We start from the raw sequence: 14,994 nt of genomic DNA, 5'->3' as shown, positions 1-14,994 counted from the left end.
GTAGGGAAGTGAAATCCCCAAAAAAAAAACGAAACTGCTGAAATTGGGTATATGGGTAAACTCTTCTTTTAATCCTTTTGAGAAACTCCTCCTCGCCACTGCCATAATGATTATTAAACGCAGAGGCGTTGCTATTGAGGGGGGGGGGACTAAGGGAGCTATAGCGCCTGGTCTTTTGGTTGTAGCGCCGGACAGAATCGACAGTTCTGGCATCAGCGTAGCCCTGGGTCTTTTCCAGACCTAGCAACCCCCCTGATTAAACGGAATATTGCTACGCTGTGGGTTAGCCAATAATTGCAGAATACCAGTAAATGGTGCTCCGAGGTTGGCCTATGTATGTTGTTGGAAGAACCAATCTACAACTCAAGTGGATGCCCCATAAGCTTCAGAAAATATGGGCTAAATGGAGGAATGCTTGAGATCATAATGGACATACTCGAAGGAGTGGAAAGATCACACAGTGTAGTTGTTATATATCATAGTATGTGATGTTATACTATTGTATTCAGTTTCTGTCCCGTTAATACACAATCATTTCGAGCATGGCAGTAGCCGTGCCTGTATGGCAGGCACAGCTACCGCCATGCTCGCTACTGGCACCACTTCCTGCGATTGGGCAATAACCAGCCCATTACGAGATGAATGGGCTGGTAATTGCCCATTCGCGGATGGCGGTATTGCCGGGCTCCCGATCCCCACTCTGCCCCATAGGGCAGAATGGGGGTGGGGAGCATGTATGTGCCGGTGCCGGCGGCATCACGTGTTATGCTTGCGGGTGCCACACAGCCGCCAGGTAAGACCTGGCAGGCTGTCAGGAACCCACGAGCAGAACTCGTAATGCGGTGGGACGGTAAGAACGGTTCCGGTGCCATAGCGGTACCGTTCATACCGTCAACGCCAGGGTCCTAATGAGGTCCAATACATTTATGAAGAAAAAAAAGTCTTCAAATACAAGGTTCAAGATTGCCTGTTATTTATATGAATGTGCGAATGTAACCGTCGGAGCCAGCTGCCTAAATAGCACATGTTCCTGATATTTGTCAAAGAGCTTGACAAATAACGCACATTTCCTACCATCTGACAGGCTGGCGGCCAAGCCCATCTAAATTAATCCAGCCCACTGTCTGTTCTTTAAACTGCTGCCTGATAAAGCGCTTTGGATTAAGGCGCTCTATATAAATAACACTTCATTATCATTATCATAATGATAAATACACGCAGCTTTAGATATTTGGATTCTTCAAGTTTAAAAGTGCTAGGAGCATATTGCTAACGCTACGAGCATAAAGTTCCTTAAAAGAATCACAAGCAACCTAAGCGCCATTTTGCAAGTGCGATATTTAAGCTGGACTCCATATAGAGCCTAACTTATTCGAAGGGTGTTGGGCTCTGGTCTCCCAGTGAAAGCAACATTTACAGGTTTTAATCGCGTCATAAAAGCGTCACACACTGGTGCTGGGAGTGAAGTGACCAATTAAGTTGCCAATGACCTGGCTCCTTGAATCTGCCGTGCCTTCCATTGAAATTAGAAATCAGAGCGGGTTTGTTGTTCACCTGTGTCTCAAGGCAGCCATGGCGAAGTCTCCCGAATGAAAGGGGGCTATGGACAGAGTTACATCGTTGCAGACAAGCATTCACCATCTCATTTCTCCTGTGCACTCACTGCTCTGCGTCTGCGAGCAGTAACAGAATGCGTGCACAGGAGAAAGTCGGCTCAGTGCTCTGTAGGGACCAGGGAGCCCTGGCTCATGATTAGTTTAATGAGATTGTCAGGGCTGCACCCTGGCTAGCCCCAGCTCACTTAAAGCCGTGTGTGTAGCTGTGATTAGAACTCCACACTCCCGTTTCAAGCCACATCCAACAGCTGAACCACTAGAGTAGGTTTTGCCTTGTAAAAGAATGATATGATAGGTCATTTATAACGCGCTTAATACCCAGAGGTTTCTAAGCACAGAACAGGGTATTGAACCTGTGTTGCTCTATGTCGTCTTGCTTCCAAAGAGAGCAGGTTGCCCCTGAGCTATCCTCCTGAGTTAGAATAAACTTAAGATAGAGATGCAGCCTCCATGCCTGTTTTTCAGATATTCCCTTCCCACGTTTACCTTTGGAATGGCTCCTGGCGCAAAGTTGGTTCCTTCGTCCCTGACTCGACGGGCGACGAACGTGGAGCCTTCTGGAAAACGATGAAACGCAATGTTGTGAACAGCCCATCAGTAAGATTCTCTGCAATTGGGCGCCCGCCGGAGAGGCAAACAGCAAAAATGTTAAAAAGGAAATTACTCAATTTCCTCTCAGCTGGTGGCGAAACTGTCAAGTTAGAGAAGCGGAACAGGCCCACGCTCACTACATCATCTCGCTCGCAGTAATCAATCGGCCGTAATGCAGAGCGATACATCTCTCCAAGGCTGTTCTGCCATGTGACAATGAACTCAACGTTGAATAGTGACGTTCAGAAGTGGGGCATTACCACGTTCTGCTACTGCCTGCAACCTAGATTCTCACGTGGCTTCAGTGGCGCCATTTTCTCTTCGTCAGACCTTTGTATTTTAGTGTGAATTATTACTGTGGGTGTCACGTTGTTGCTGATTTGTCAAAAAAATGGACTGTCAAGCCTTACCAAACTTGTGCCTACTTATAGGAGGGATTTCAATCATATCAAATTGATGGAATATTTCTAATAAAAGTGGGGAACTGGATACATAATATAGTCGGTAAACAAAGTTTCCACATTTCTAACTGCTGGCTGGAGTGGCCTTCAGGTTGTGGATGTGGTCAAGTGAATACATTGTTAAAATGATGGATGATGAAACTTTGACTTGGAATCCTGGCTGCTAACTTGAACAAATCGTGTGATTCTGGGCAAATGCCTTCCTCTCTTTGGGCTACAATGCTCTCATCTGACATCATTGATCATAAACAGGGCTTTAAAGGGTAATGTTGCACAAAGATCTGGACGTGTCTTGTTTGTTTGTTCATTTGTATCCGAGGGTATCAGGGTGCAGAAGGGTTGCAGGAAGGTTCACTGCTTAGTTACAGGCAAAATACAGTAAAGTTGAGGCAGAGTACAGTCAGATACAATACAGAAAATGATCAAAACGGGAAGTACATTTAGAGCAGTAAGATGCAGTTTGTAATTCCTACAAGCTGAAAGGAGGCCAAGGGGGTGAAGGGAGTAGGGCACAGTATCCTGACTTACTAGTCATGGGCTCTGAACCAGTTGACAAGATTCTGCCTGAAATGAGGAAGTGGCTGGTCTGCTCGTAGGGAGGGGGGGTAAAGAGTTCCATCGTTGGGCCGCTTTCGCAGGAAAACTGCAACCACCCACCTTTGACAGTTTGGTTCTGGGTACAGCAAGGCAGTTCTCATTCGCAGTTCTAATGGGCCGAGTAGAGGATTTTCTGCCAAATCGTTCGCTAAGGTAAAGGGGGGCTGCATTTTTGAGGCATTTGTAGGTAAGCGTAGCAGTTTTAAGTTGTATTTTGTCAATTGTCGTGAGCCAGTTGTTTTGTCTTCTTAGTTCGGAGATGTGTTCTCTCCTGGGAATCCCTAGGGCCGCTCTAAGGGTATTGTTTTGTAGGATTTGAATTTGCCTGGTAATGTGTTTATTAGAGCCAATGTAGAGAGCGTTAGAGTTGTCTAATTTGGACAATACAAGGGCTCTGGCGAGAGTGGAGCAGCTATCTGTAGAGAGTGTTAGAGTAGTCTAATTTGGACATCTGTAGAGAGCGTTAGAGTAGTCTAATTTGGACAATACAAGGGCTCTGGCGAGAGTGGAGCAGCTATCTGTAGAGAGCGTTAGAGTAGTCTAATTTGGACAATACAAAGGCTCTGGAGAGAGTGGAGCAGCTATCTGTAGAGAGCGTTAGAGTAGTCTAATTTGGACAATATAAGGGCTCTGGCAAGAGTGGAGTAGCTATCTGTAGAGAGCGTTAGAGTAGTCTAATTTGGGCAATATAAGGACTCTGGCGAGAGTGGAGCAGCTATCTGTAGAGAGCGTTAGAGTAGTCTAATTTGGACAATATAAGTCCTCTGGCGCTATCTGTAGAGAGCGTTAGAGTAGTCTAATTTGGACAATACAAGGGCTCTGGCGAGAGTGGAGCAGCTACCTGTAGAGAGGAACGCTTTGCCAGCTCTAATGAGTGTACAAAGTATATGCAGTCGTAGATGCCATGGAATTGACTTGTTTGGTGAATGATAGTGTGGAGTCAAGGTAAAAACCTAATGCTTTAACGTCTTTGGCTTCTTTGATGGAGTTGCCGTCAATTATAAAGGTGGAGTAGTCAGGTCCTAATTTTTTCAAATTGGGAGTGGTGCCAAGGATGATGAGTTCTTCAATGGCAGAAGTGTTTATGTGGTTTTCCTTTGGGTGTAGGACAATAGGGGACAGATGCAACAGACGTCACATGCTCTCCTCTCACTGCTCACTCACCTGCACCAACATACTTTATACTGTGAACTAATGTTATCCCACTGCACACCACTGTCTTTTCAGACTCAGCAGGGGTCAAGTCCTGAAAAAAAAGTGTGGGACTCATTTACATACCAATTGAATGTGGCGTCACCAGAAATGTGCATATCAAGGTGCCTTCTGAAAAAAGTGGGGGGACTGCGACCACCCGCGTGTACCCTCGACTTGAGCCCTGGGACTCGGGTACTGCCAAAAGGCTGAAAAAACTGTCCCGATTCACGGAAAAGTTTTGTATGATTGCATGCACTGACTAATTCGAACAGCACGCCTGCATTCTGCAGCAGCGCAGATTAACATAAGTGAATCGGTACACGCGCCTTCCTGTGCGCACGCAGACTCCCTGCTGAGAAGCAGTGAACTGTTGGGGGCGTTTTGGAGGAGGTAGGCACTGCTGCATTTGCAAGTGAACACCTGATTATGAGTGGGATGTTATTTCAAATATAAAATGTCCTACTCTCCTTCCTTGACAACTGCTCTTCTTGTCAGAAAACAGGCACAAGGGGGTGTGCAATGTTGCCGGTGGGTCTTTTTGGACCCTTAGAAACATTTCACTGCACCAAATAGAAACACAACCCCTTCAAATAAGGGTTTCTAATCCTGTCTTTATACGTTTGTTCCCTAAACAGAGGTGACAATGTAAAACCTGCATTTGAAGTGGCAGCCCCTTCAACACCCATAACTGCAAATGAATTCCCTGAGCCCATGCGGGCAGAGCACCACCATCACCCCTCAATTCACTGGCTTCAATGTGTCCATGCATAGCTAGGTGTCAGGAACATGCCCAAGCTGGGTGCTAGTCTCTTTATTTATTTATTTTTATTTTTGGATCTGTAAGGCGCACTATAGCCCAAGGACGTCGAGGCGCTGTTGGAAGAAAGTGTCTTAGTTACCGGTAAGGAGGCTTTGCGCTGGGGTTACAGAGAGCACAAACCAAACAGTGCATGGGTGCAGTGACAAGTAGCAAAAGGAGGCACCAGAGGCAAGACAGGCCCCATTATACAAACAACAGAGTTTTGATAGCTCTCTGGAACGCTGTGTGTGCGATTCAGTGCTCCTCAGGTGCGGTGGTAGTCAGGGTTGGAATGGGACAAGAAATAGGCCCGGTCACACAAAAAAAAATGGGCCTCCCCTCAAAAAAGTGGCACACCCCTCACCGCACGACCCTTGACCTCTGAAGTGATGTCATTTGACCCCACCCCAAAGTGACATCCCGGGAAGTGATGAAACACGACCTTTCACCCCTTGACAAAACAGGAAGTGGCATCAAATAGCATTGTTTCCTTAGTACACTAAATTACTGTGAATCCAAGCAGACGTCCAAGGCCAAATGATAATATGTTATTGTACAGCACTTACCTTAAGCTCTTTTTTATAGAACAAATATGCATACAATATCACTCAACCTGTGTTGGTACTCCTTTATCGACCTAAGAAGGATGAAAGGTTTTTTGAAAACGTATTTTTTTTTTTAATTTTATTTTTTTCCAAACCGCCCCAGGCATGGCCAGAAACTGGACCCCACTCCCCAGGGACGATTTCGGCCCGGCTACAGGTCAAAAGGACGAGGGCCGATCCAACCCTGGTGGTAGGGGGTTCCATTGGGTCGCGGCAATGAAGGGGAAGCTAGATCCGCCTGCGCGGCCCTTCCGGGTTTTAGGAATGGTGATGAGGTTTGTTCTTTCCTCTCTAAACCAGACCATCATATACCTGACAAGTCTGCTTTGAGAATTAAGGGCACGCAAGTAGTGGCTTAACTTTCTTTGTCTGTTGTCTTTCTTTTACAATGTATGAAGTTTTTGTTTTCTCTTAAAGATGTATAGGGTTTGTAACAAACCATGCACAAAAAAAGTAGTGGCATAACAAAGCCCCTGTGCCCCCCTGCTACAAGGTACACATTGACCTAACGAACCAATGGAGGCACACTCGGCCCTTGGCCAGGATTGCCAACTACTAGAGGATCCACTTAACTTTGCAATGGCAACATTGCTGACAAGTGTGCAGTGCTACAGAAGGTAGTGATGATGGCCTGGGGTTCTTTTCCAACAACACCCGGTCGTAGTCCCCATGTCTGGACTGCAGGCCATTGCTAGGGTAGGGTCAGAGGATTGGTGGTCGCCCCGGGAAGGCCCAGAGAGCACGCTATCATGTCTCCAGAGGCAGAAGCGTGGAGGTCCCCGGAGCAGCATGGCGGTCGCTCCTCCTCTGCTTCCTGTTACAGTGACGCTGAGTACTGGCTGGCCAGCCAGGTAACTGCTATAGGCAAGGGATGGGGACAAAGGAGGTCCCTGCCCAGGGCCTGCAGCTCGGCCATGAAGTCTGAAGGTCTGCCTCAGCAGCCCCCTGCACCGAAGGCAGGGTGGGGAGGAAAGGCCAAGAGCGGAAGTGAAGAAGTTGGCATCTGTGCCTCTGGCAGTGCCTATTGCTGTGGAGACAATTGATCGGTGATGAAAGACATGTGCTAAGCCCCTTCATCCACCTAAGACCCCCATGCCAGCTTGCATGTTCAGGTGTGCCTGGTGGGCATCAGCCACTCTCTCACCCACCCTTGCATTGCCATGCACTTTAATCCTGGGGTATCGTCATCCTTGCACCCATGGGCAATGTTCTAGCCCCTGGTGCAAGTCCTAGATAAGCCCTCTGGTATATATGAACTGAACTCCACTCTAAGTAAAGGAAGTCCCCCAGGTGCCAATCTGCACCTTTCCTTTGCAACCATTACTAAGGAAGGGGATTGTGTGTCAGGGCATTCAGACCACTGTGGCCAGTAACTGCTGGATGGACACCCACAGTCAAATGTAAAATGAAGGCCGAGGGGTGTGCAGGACCAGCCAAGTTCTGCCATCTACCCAGACTACTTGGTTCCTGATTTCAAATGTTTACTTCGCCCCAACTAAATACTGAGAATGAAGCACCAGAGAAAAACAGAAGCAAAAGTGTGTGCAGACACTGCACGGACGGAGCACCAAGCTTTCAGTGGGGGAGACTTCGGGAACCTTAAATTGGAAGGCCTTAAATATGATTCACACCCAAATCTAGGTGCTACTGCGTTGTACTGCCTACTGTTGCATCCCCATGTAAGCGTTTCTCCCGCTATCCAGGTGTCCCAAACCTAGGTGCTACTGGGTTTTACTGTATACTGTTGCAACTCCATTCAGCCATTTCTCCTGCTATCCAGATCTCCCAAATCTAGACGCTACTGCGTTTTATTGTGTACTGTGGTACCCCCTTTTAGGCACACACCCCTGCCCTCTATCCAGGTGTCCCAAAACCAGCACCTACTGCCCAGGCCTTAAACGCTCCTCCCCCTGACCAGGTGCCCCAAAGCCAGGTAAGTACACATCTACTGTTGTAACCCAGTTGGAGGTGCCCCCTCTACTCAGTCACATGATCCGATGTATCCTTCCCACAGGTTAGACACCATGCCACACACTGGAGAACCAGCAGGTCTGACGAGACCCACCACACCCTGACCCAGCCTTCCCCAATGCACAGCCCATCATCCCAACCATCCACCTCGTCTTGCAGCACCCAGCCAACCCACCAAAACTTCAAGGTATATGCCCCCCTCCTCACCTGTTCAACCCCCCTGTTACAAAACCCACCTATTCCTGGTCTTTATGGCAACATTGGAGGAAAGCACATTAGCATGGTGTTAATGCCCCTTCAAGATGGCAGCACGTATGAACTTACAGGAAGTTCCCTTAGCAGACCAGCTTGCAAGAGAAGTGTACCCAAAATGATCACTCCAGAAGTTTCGAGGGATTGTACTAATGGAACTGCTGCGGTAAGACCTGTGCGTCGCTTCATTCCTTTAAGCACTGATGGTTGTTTCCCATTCCTGCGTATTCTTGCATTCTCTGCTTCCCCTCCTTCTGTCCCCCTTGCTTGCTGCTGGGCTTGGGTAGCCTCGCTACGCCTTCCCATGCTCTGCTTTCTGCCTCGCTCTGATCCTCCTCGACTTACCTGTTAAATTCTCCAAACTGTTGATTCTACTGCACAAGTGGATTCCGTGCTCCGCTCTACTCACCATTTCCGACAGTACAGCAACCTCGGAGTAAAACGCATTGTCATTGGATCTTGGTGTTACACCAAGAACAAATTAATCTATTATAATCAGAGTTTTTCCCTTGGAGGGATTTCCGTGGGGTTATGCCCGATGAGTACACGCACAACCAGTCTAGCTGGGACTGCAGATACTATTTGGGCTATGTTCCGCGAGATACAATTACTGCTCCAGAAATCAGCTGATGCTGCCCCTGCTTCATTTCAGGTCAGTCGCACAATGTTTCTTGTGAAAGCATTCGTAACAGTACAGCATAACAGTTACACCCCCTAGCCCCCACCTGCTACACCCTCCACATAGCTCTTGCTCCGCTCAATCAAGCGCGGTATGATAGAGAGCAGGAGTACGAAAACATTGACCTCAGAACATACTGGTGTATAGTTAACATGATAGGCAGATCAAATGGTTTTATGATTGCGGAGATCAGGATTATAGTGCCTTTATGTAAGGTAAAAAGTGCATATGGCACTGCAAATATTTGGTTTAGGATGACCCAGGAAGTGAATGATGTTTTAAATATCATACACATACCATAACTGTATAAAGATATATTATGAATAAGGGATACAAAGTTAGAGATGCTTAAATAAATAAATAATGGCTCTCTGAAGAATAAATACAGTGTCCGACAAAGATATATTTCAAAATGGATAACTCAAGAACAAAATGGTTTCCAGGGGTGAGAGACTATGACTCATGCCAAGAGTTTTCAGACAAGCAACAAAGGCTGATACATTGGAGATAGTCTTTTGGCAGCACTTTGCAGTGAAGTAATTTGGTTAGTGAGGTTAAAATTTGAACTTGGTAGGAAAAGCAGACAAGAGTAATGATGAAGCTAGATAAAGCAAGGGAAGCTTGGATACAATTATCTATGTTCTTAATGAGAAGGGCACAATGTGCGTCATGCAGATCATTTTGAGAGACCATCTGTATTATTTGGCACCATATAATAAAGTTCATCAATTTCTTCAAAGTATAAGGCACTAACTAACTTGGCAGAACCTCGAAAATCAGATAAAGAGTAGACACTGATGTGATGAAGGGGTTCTAGGCAGACGTTAAGAATTGTCATAGTAGTGTCTAGCCAAATCTAATATAAGCTTATCAGTTTTGTGCATCAGAGAACATTTTGGATGCCAGCTATGATTAATGTGGGCTTGCTGCACACCAGACTATAAAAGCAGGGGAAAGGCAAAATGTCTTTGAGTCTGTCCAGAGCATATCTTGTAACAACAGCTAATAAAGACTGCTGAGAAACTCCCAGGTGCCTGATTTTTTCTCGTCTCTCTCTCTCCCTCTGAGGAATGTTCATGGATGCCTGGTGTTTGATGGAAGATGGGGACCAGGCCCTCAGTTCAAGTGGCACAGCCAACGTGGGCCCCTAATCTTTCATAGGATTCAGGTACAAGGACCCAGGCTTCATGGTGATGTGCTGCCAGACAGGGGAGATGCCTGAAAAAGATAAGGTGAGCGACAAACTGCAGTATGGTCTCATTTCTGTCAGGGGCGTCTTCTCATGACTGTCAGCATAGCACACCTGCCATCAATGAATTATGGCATGTATTATGAAAGACAGTGGCAACAGAAAATGAATAAAACATGTTCATGTACATAGTAAGGGGATTGTGATAATTTTTGAGTAATAGGAAATATTGTGAAGAAAAGGTAGCGCCTAGAAGTCCTGGCTCAAGGGAGTTTCAGAAGGAGACATTTCAAATCCCAATGGGGTAGAGCAGAATTATATAACGCATAAACAGGTTTACGTAAGGTGACTTATCAAACCCTGCATAGGGTATAAAGTAAAGGCGAGAGAGAGAAAAAAAGGGATCAGAGTGTTTATTAATGTGTAATATCGACTAGTCTGTATGTTGTTTGTTGAATACAAATATTGAAGAGGGACAGAAGTTGTCAAGAAATTTAAATAGTTGAGGAGCACCAGTAATTAAGCATAGCAAAGTGATTGGCTCCAATCATGAGAATAGATAGGCTATTGAAATTAGAGGCTTGAAAAGAGATTGGTGGTGCTCGTTCATATTTGTTGTTTAAAATGTTAAAAGTGATGATTTAAGTTTAAAAAATTGAGGCTTTATTTATGGATCTGGTAAAAACAGGCAATCAATTGTGAATGTCCTCTACACTTTTTAAACAAGGGAGTGAAATCAAGTAAAGGTTTAAAGAGAAATAAAAATTACATACGCACAGAGATAAAGCTCTTGACAGATTGGAAAGTTTTGAATGATAGAAGTCCGATTAGGGACACATGAATGAAGGAAGAGATAAGTCAGAAGTGGGAGATTTTGCAAGCATTTTTTCTGACTATGAAAGTTAAAAGCATTCCTTAAAGCTGGGTTGTGAGCCAAAACAATAGTGATTCCATTTTTTGTTTGAACAAACGAAGACAGTTTGTACATGGCATGCTCTAAGAGTAAAAAAGAAAATAGAAATGTATTCATTTTAAAAGCACGATATGTACACAGTTAATAGAAACCACGTACAGTATGCGGAGTGAGATTTATGGATGAAAACCGCAGCACCTTTGAAGTAAACCAAGGCTTCTTTTTAAAGCTAAAATAAGAGCTGACACAGAGCCAGGAAGTGATTAATAGTTGTAGAAAAACAGAGCTGTTTGTATTTGAAAACATGCAATAGACCTGCGAGTTAAAGTGGCTATGAATGAGTTTTGTATAAAGAAAGCGGAATATGCTGTTTTCTAGTAAAAGTGGCAATACTTTTATAAAACACTAGCAAAATTATGGGTAGCTTAGATAAATGACAAATGTATGTATGTGTATTAACATTGAAACAGAAAATATGAGAATGAATGGAATCATTGAGAACAGAGACAGCTTTTAAAAAAACATGTGTGGATTTTGGTTTTCTTGGAACAAGTAGTGATTTATTTGTGCATATTTTTAATTTTCATATTTTGTGTACAAAGGTTGCAAGTGAGCCAGGGCTTACTCACACCATTATGGAATTATAGCCTTGAATCAGAACTCATTGAACTGATTTTCGTTTTTTAGGTGTTTTTGTGATACAGACATGTAATGCTTGTGTTTTTTGAGTAGGGAAGCTCAGTGGTAGGTCCGTATGACAAACACAATTTGAAGAAATTGACAATTGAGTGGGTTTTAAGAACATCATTTTTCATTTTTGTGCATGTTTTGTTGAAACCAGGTGCTAGAGAAGAACTTAATTGAATTATATGACATTGTGGGATAGTTAAGCCCCTGGTTGTTTAGTTAAGCAAAGGTATATATTTTGAAAGATTGTTGTTTTATAGGAAACTATATGTGACTAAACCATATTGTGAGTTTGCTGTTTTACACTAGAAATTGTCCCCAGTCATTGCACATATGTGATCTAAGGAGGTCCCATTAGGTAACTTTTTTAAATCACACAAGCCAGTCCCATTTTAAGGGGGTTGTTAGTTATTGTGGAATTAATGCCAGATACTTTCTCTGTTAGGCACACACTAGAGTACCCCTTATTTGTTAATCTCATTTTAAAGCACTATAGGTATTTCTTTTTTTATTAGTGATAAATGGGACATTTTGAAAGAGCATTTATCATGAAGCATGCATGGGCCAATTAGACAGATAAGAAAAAGGCAATGGAAAGAAACCATAAAAGAAAAATCTAGATGCATTAATGGAAAATAATTGGGGAAAAAAGTAAAGGTGCTTCGCTAAAATGTTTCAGTGCGCTACCAAAAGGAAGAGCAGATGCACACAGTTTATTTTCATAGAATTTGAAACAGAAGGCCAGGAAGTATGTCAGCAGAAGGAAATGGGAAAGTGATTATAGAAGAAGAGAAGGAGAATGAGAAAGGGACACAAAATGATTATGAGATTGCAAATGAAGGCACAGGAGAGTGCTACAAGTAACCAGAACAGTGAGAATATTGGTAATTAAGGAAAGAGAGAGGAGGAATAGGATAGTCACCACAATAAAATACAGAGTCATAAGGATATTACACATGTAGACTCAAGCATATGCACCAAAGCCACAGCAAATTAAACAAACTTCAAGAGCGGGTAAGCCATCTTCCCCAATGCACAGCATAGAGGCATAAAAAAAGCCTAATATCACACAATTTGTGAAACTATGCATCGAGAAAAAAATGTAATTATGAGTGCAAATTACATTTAAAAGTAGGTTAACACACTAGTAAATGATACTAGATTAAGCACAGTAATATTTATGGGGAATAGCAAGAATTAAGGAGATAAAACACCTTTTTTCAGCAACAAAGTTAAAAGTGCATGTATTGATGCAAACATGTGTGTTTAGAATGGGGAAGCAGTAAGTAATGAGAGAAAAGTACTCTCAAACGCACCAAGCCTAAGGTTAAACAAAAGCATGATATATTTAACAGTTGTATTGAGGAGAGATATCAGTAAATAACTAAGGAGATAACATGCACTATTTTAGGGATTCGTTATGAAGACACAAAAGAAATCACACTAGTATTGCTAAGGCCTGAACATATAAAGGAGTGTGCCATTAGGTTAAATAAGTCTTTTTTATAGAGCTCACACCTTGATTAGTATGATTTTCAAGGATAAGGAGTGCATTATTTAGATTTTTGCAGGGTTTGATTAAATGAAACATATTCATGAATAAGTACAAGCAGGCTGGGAACTGACAAGAAATAACAAGGAAGGCTTGGCACAATTATTTAGTATGACATGTATTACTATTATGCATGATGAATTGATTTATTGGGAGAAGTAGAGAGAAGTAGAATTTGGAGATATGAAATGAGAAGACATTTTTTCATGAGATTGGGGACCAATAAAAAATAAAGATAATTAGGTTAGAGTCCCTGTCATGATATACTTATAGTGAGAGGGGGAGTGACACACACACACACACACACACACACACACACTCTTGTGGAAGTACAGACAATCAACGGATCACTGGCTCAAATCACATAAAAACACCATTAGGTTGTCAGAGAAGGAATTCAATACTGCAATGAGAACACACACACATATAGGCTGCTTTCGCTTTACATTAGGAATACAAGTTAGGAACATTATGTCTTGCTTAAATACAATATGAATAGCTGGATTTTTGGAGGCTATAATTGGAAACGAGACAGGGATACCTTGAATTTATAGGCTCAAGAAGAGACAAGAAGGGTACATACACACTATAAAGCTTCATATAAGACCTGTAAGGATTCCTACTAGCAAGGCCAGATAGGAGAGAGCGCACCGAATTCCAGAAGGTGTAACAAAAAGAGAAGACAATACATTCACTAAGACAGTGGAGGAAAAATGTAAATTTGTGAACAAAATAAAAAGTACACACATGTAAGGGATTAGAATATGTAAAATATGAGAGTTTGTGTTGTGTTTAGACTCATTAATATAAGATAACAATAAACAGTGAAAACTAAAAGCACTAAAGTAAGAAGTTCCTAACCAAAAGATTGACATCAATCCAGGGGGTGAAATAAATAAATGAGTACATACAAAATGATGAATGAATGAATGTATATTAAAGCAACACAAAACAAAAGATGAGAGAAGGTGTAAATAAAGGAACAAAAAATAACATTGTTGGACAAGGGTGATGGAGGAAGGTATGTTTAAAATATTCAGATTTTCAAACAATGAGCAGCAATGGATGGTGCTTGTTTAAATTGATAAGTGTAGTATATCTGATCAAAATAAAATGTGATTAATGAAAGGCCAAGAAGCTATGGATGGCCAAGATTGATCTAACAGTATGATAGAAATCTTTGTAGAATTGCACAAAAGGACATATGAGAGCAAGTAACAAGAACATTGTTTGTGTTAATATGAAGTGTTGATTTATGTATTACAGATGAAAATAAATTGTCCTTTTTGGAGCATTATGACAAAAGTAGGCAATAGTGGACAAGTAGAGAAATAAAAGGTAAGTGCCAGTTGATACAGTAAGCATGTGAATAACCTTATTGATCATTATTAGGAGTAAGAAGACCCAGGTGAGTACAGAAAAAGGTAGTAAGGCATAAAGTCCTTTTAAATAGGTAGCATTTTTCGCAAGAAAGGTGTAAACAGGTGTGAACACAGAATAGTACATATATGCAAGTATGGCCATATCTAATGAAGAGAATGAAGAACATTTTGGGATAAAAGGTTCAGTAAACCTTTGGTAATCCTGATGATAAGGAATGACAAATATGTACATTTTACAAATGCATTAAACATTAAGGCTAGGCAAAACAGTGTATGCCTATACGCCAACACTTGCATGCACTTAATAGGATCAGTGCTTGATTCCAAATACCACTGGTAGGTAGGATTAGTGTAGGAAGGGCAACACAAATTATGTCTCAACAGAATAAATATAGCAAAGAAAGAAGGGACTGCAGTCCCACGCCATCAGGAGGAGGACTTCAAAAGTACAGAGAACATTTTCAGCATAGAAGAGATTAAAAACAGGCCTATCACTACACTTATGA

The 14,994-nt window shown here is 42.7% G+C and overlaps 1 protein-coding gene across 2 annotated transcripts in view; it reads right to left on the bottom strand.

The window, feature by feature from the left end:
• CD53 (CD53 molecule) overlaps positions 1-14,994 on the bottom strand; it is a 171,505-nt gene that overhangs the window by 112,204 nt on the left and 44,307 nt on the right. Inside the window, exon 1 of one of the 2 annotated variants that reach the window (XM_069633564.1) lies at positions 2,103-2,255. The exons of the other annotated variant lie outside the window; for it this stretch is intronic. The gene's annotated coding sequence lies outside the window, so the exon portion shown is untranslated. Of the gene's footprint in view, positions 1-2,102; positions 2,256-14,994 lie in introns of those variants that run through there. 2 annotated transcript variants of the gene reach the window in all.

This window comes from Ambystoma mexicanum, chromosome 13 (assembly GCF_040938575.1).
Source record: "Ambystoma mexicanum isolate Mex_15411 chromosome 13, UKY_AmexF1_1, whole genome shotgun sequence".
Classification (NCBI taxonomy): domain Eukaryota; kingdom Metazoa; phylum Chordata; class Amphibia; order Caudata; family Ambystomatidae; genus Ambystoma; species Ambystoma mexicanum.
Note: the sequence above shows the minus strand (reverse complement) of the source record. Positions and strands in the feature narration are given on the sequence as shown.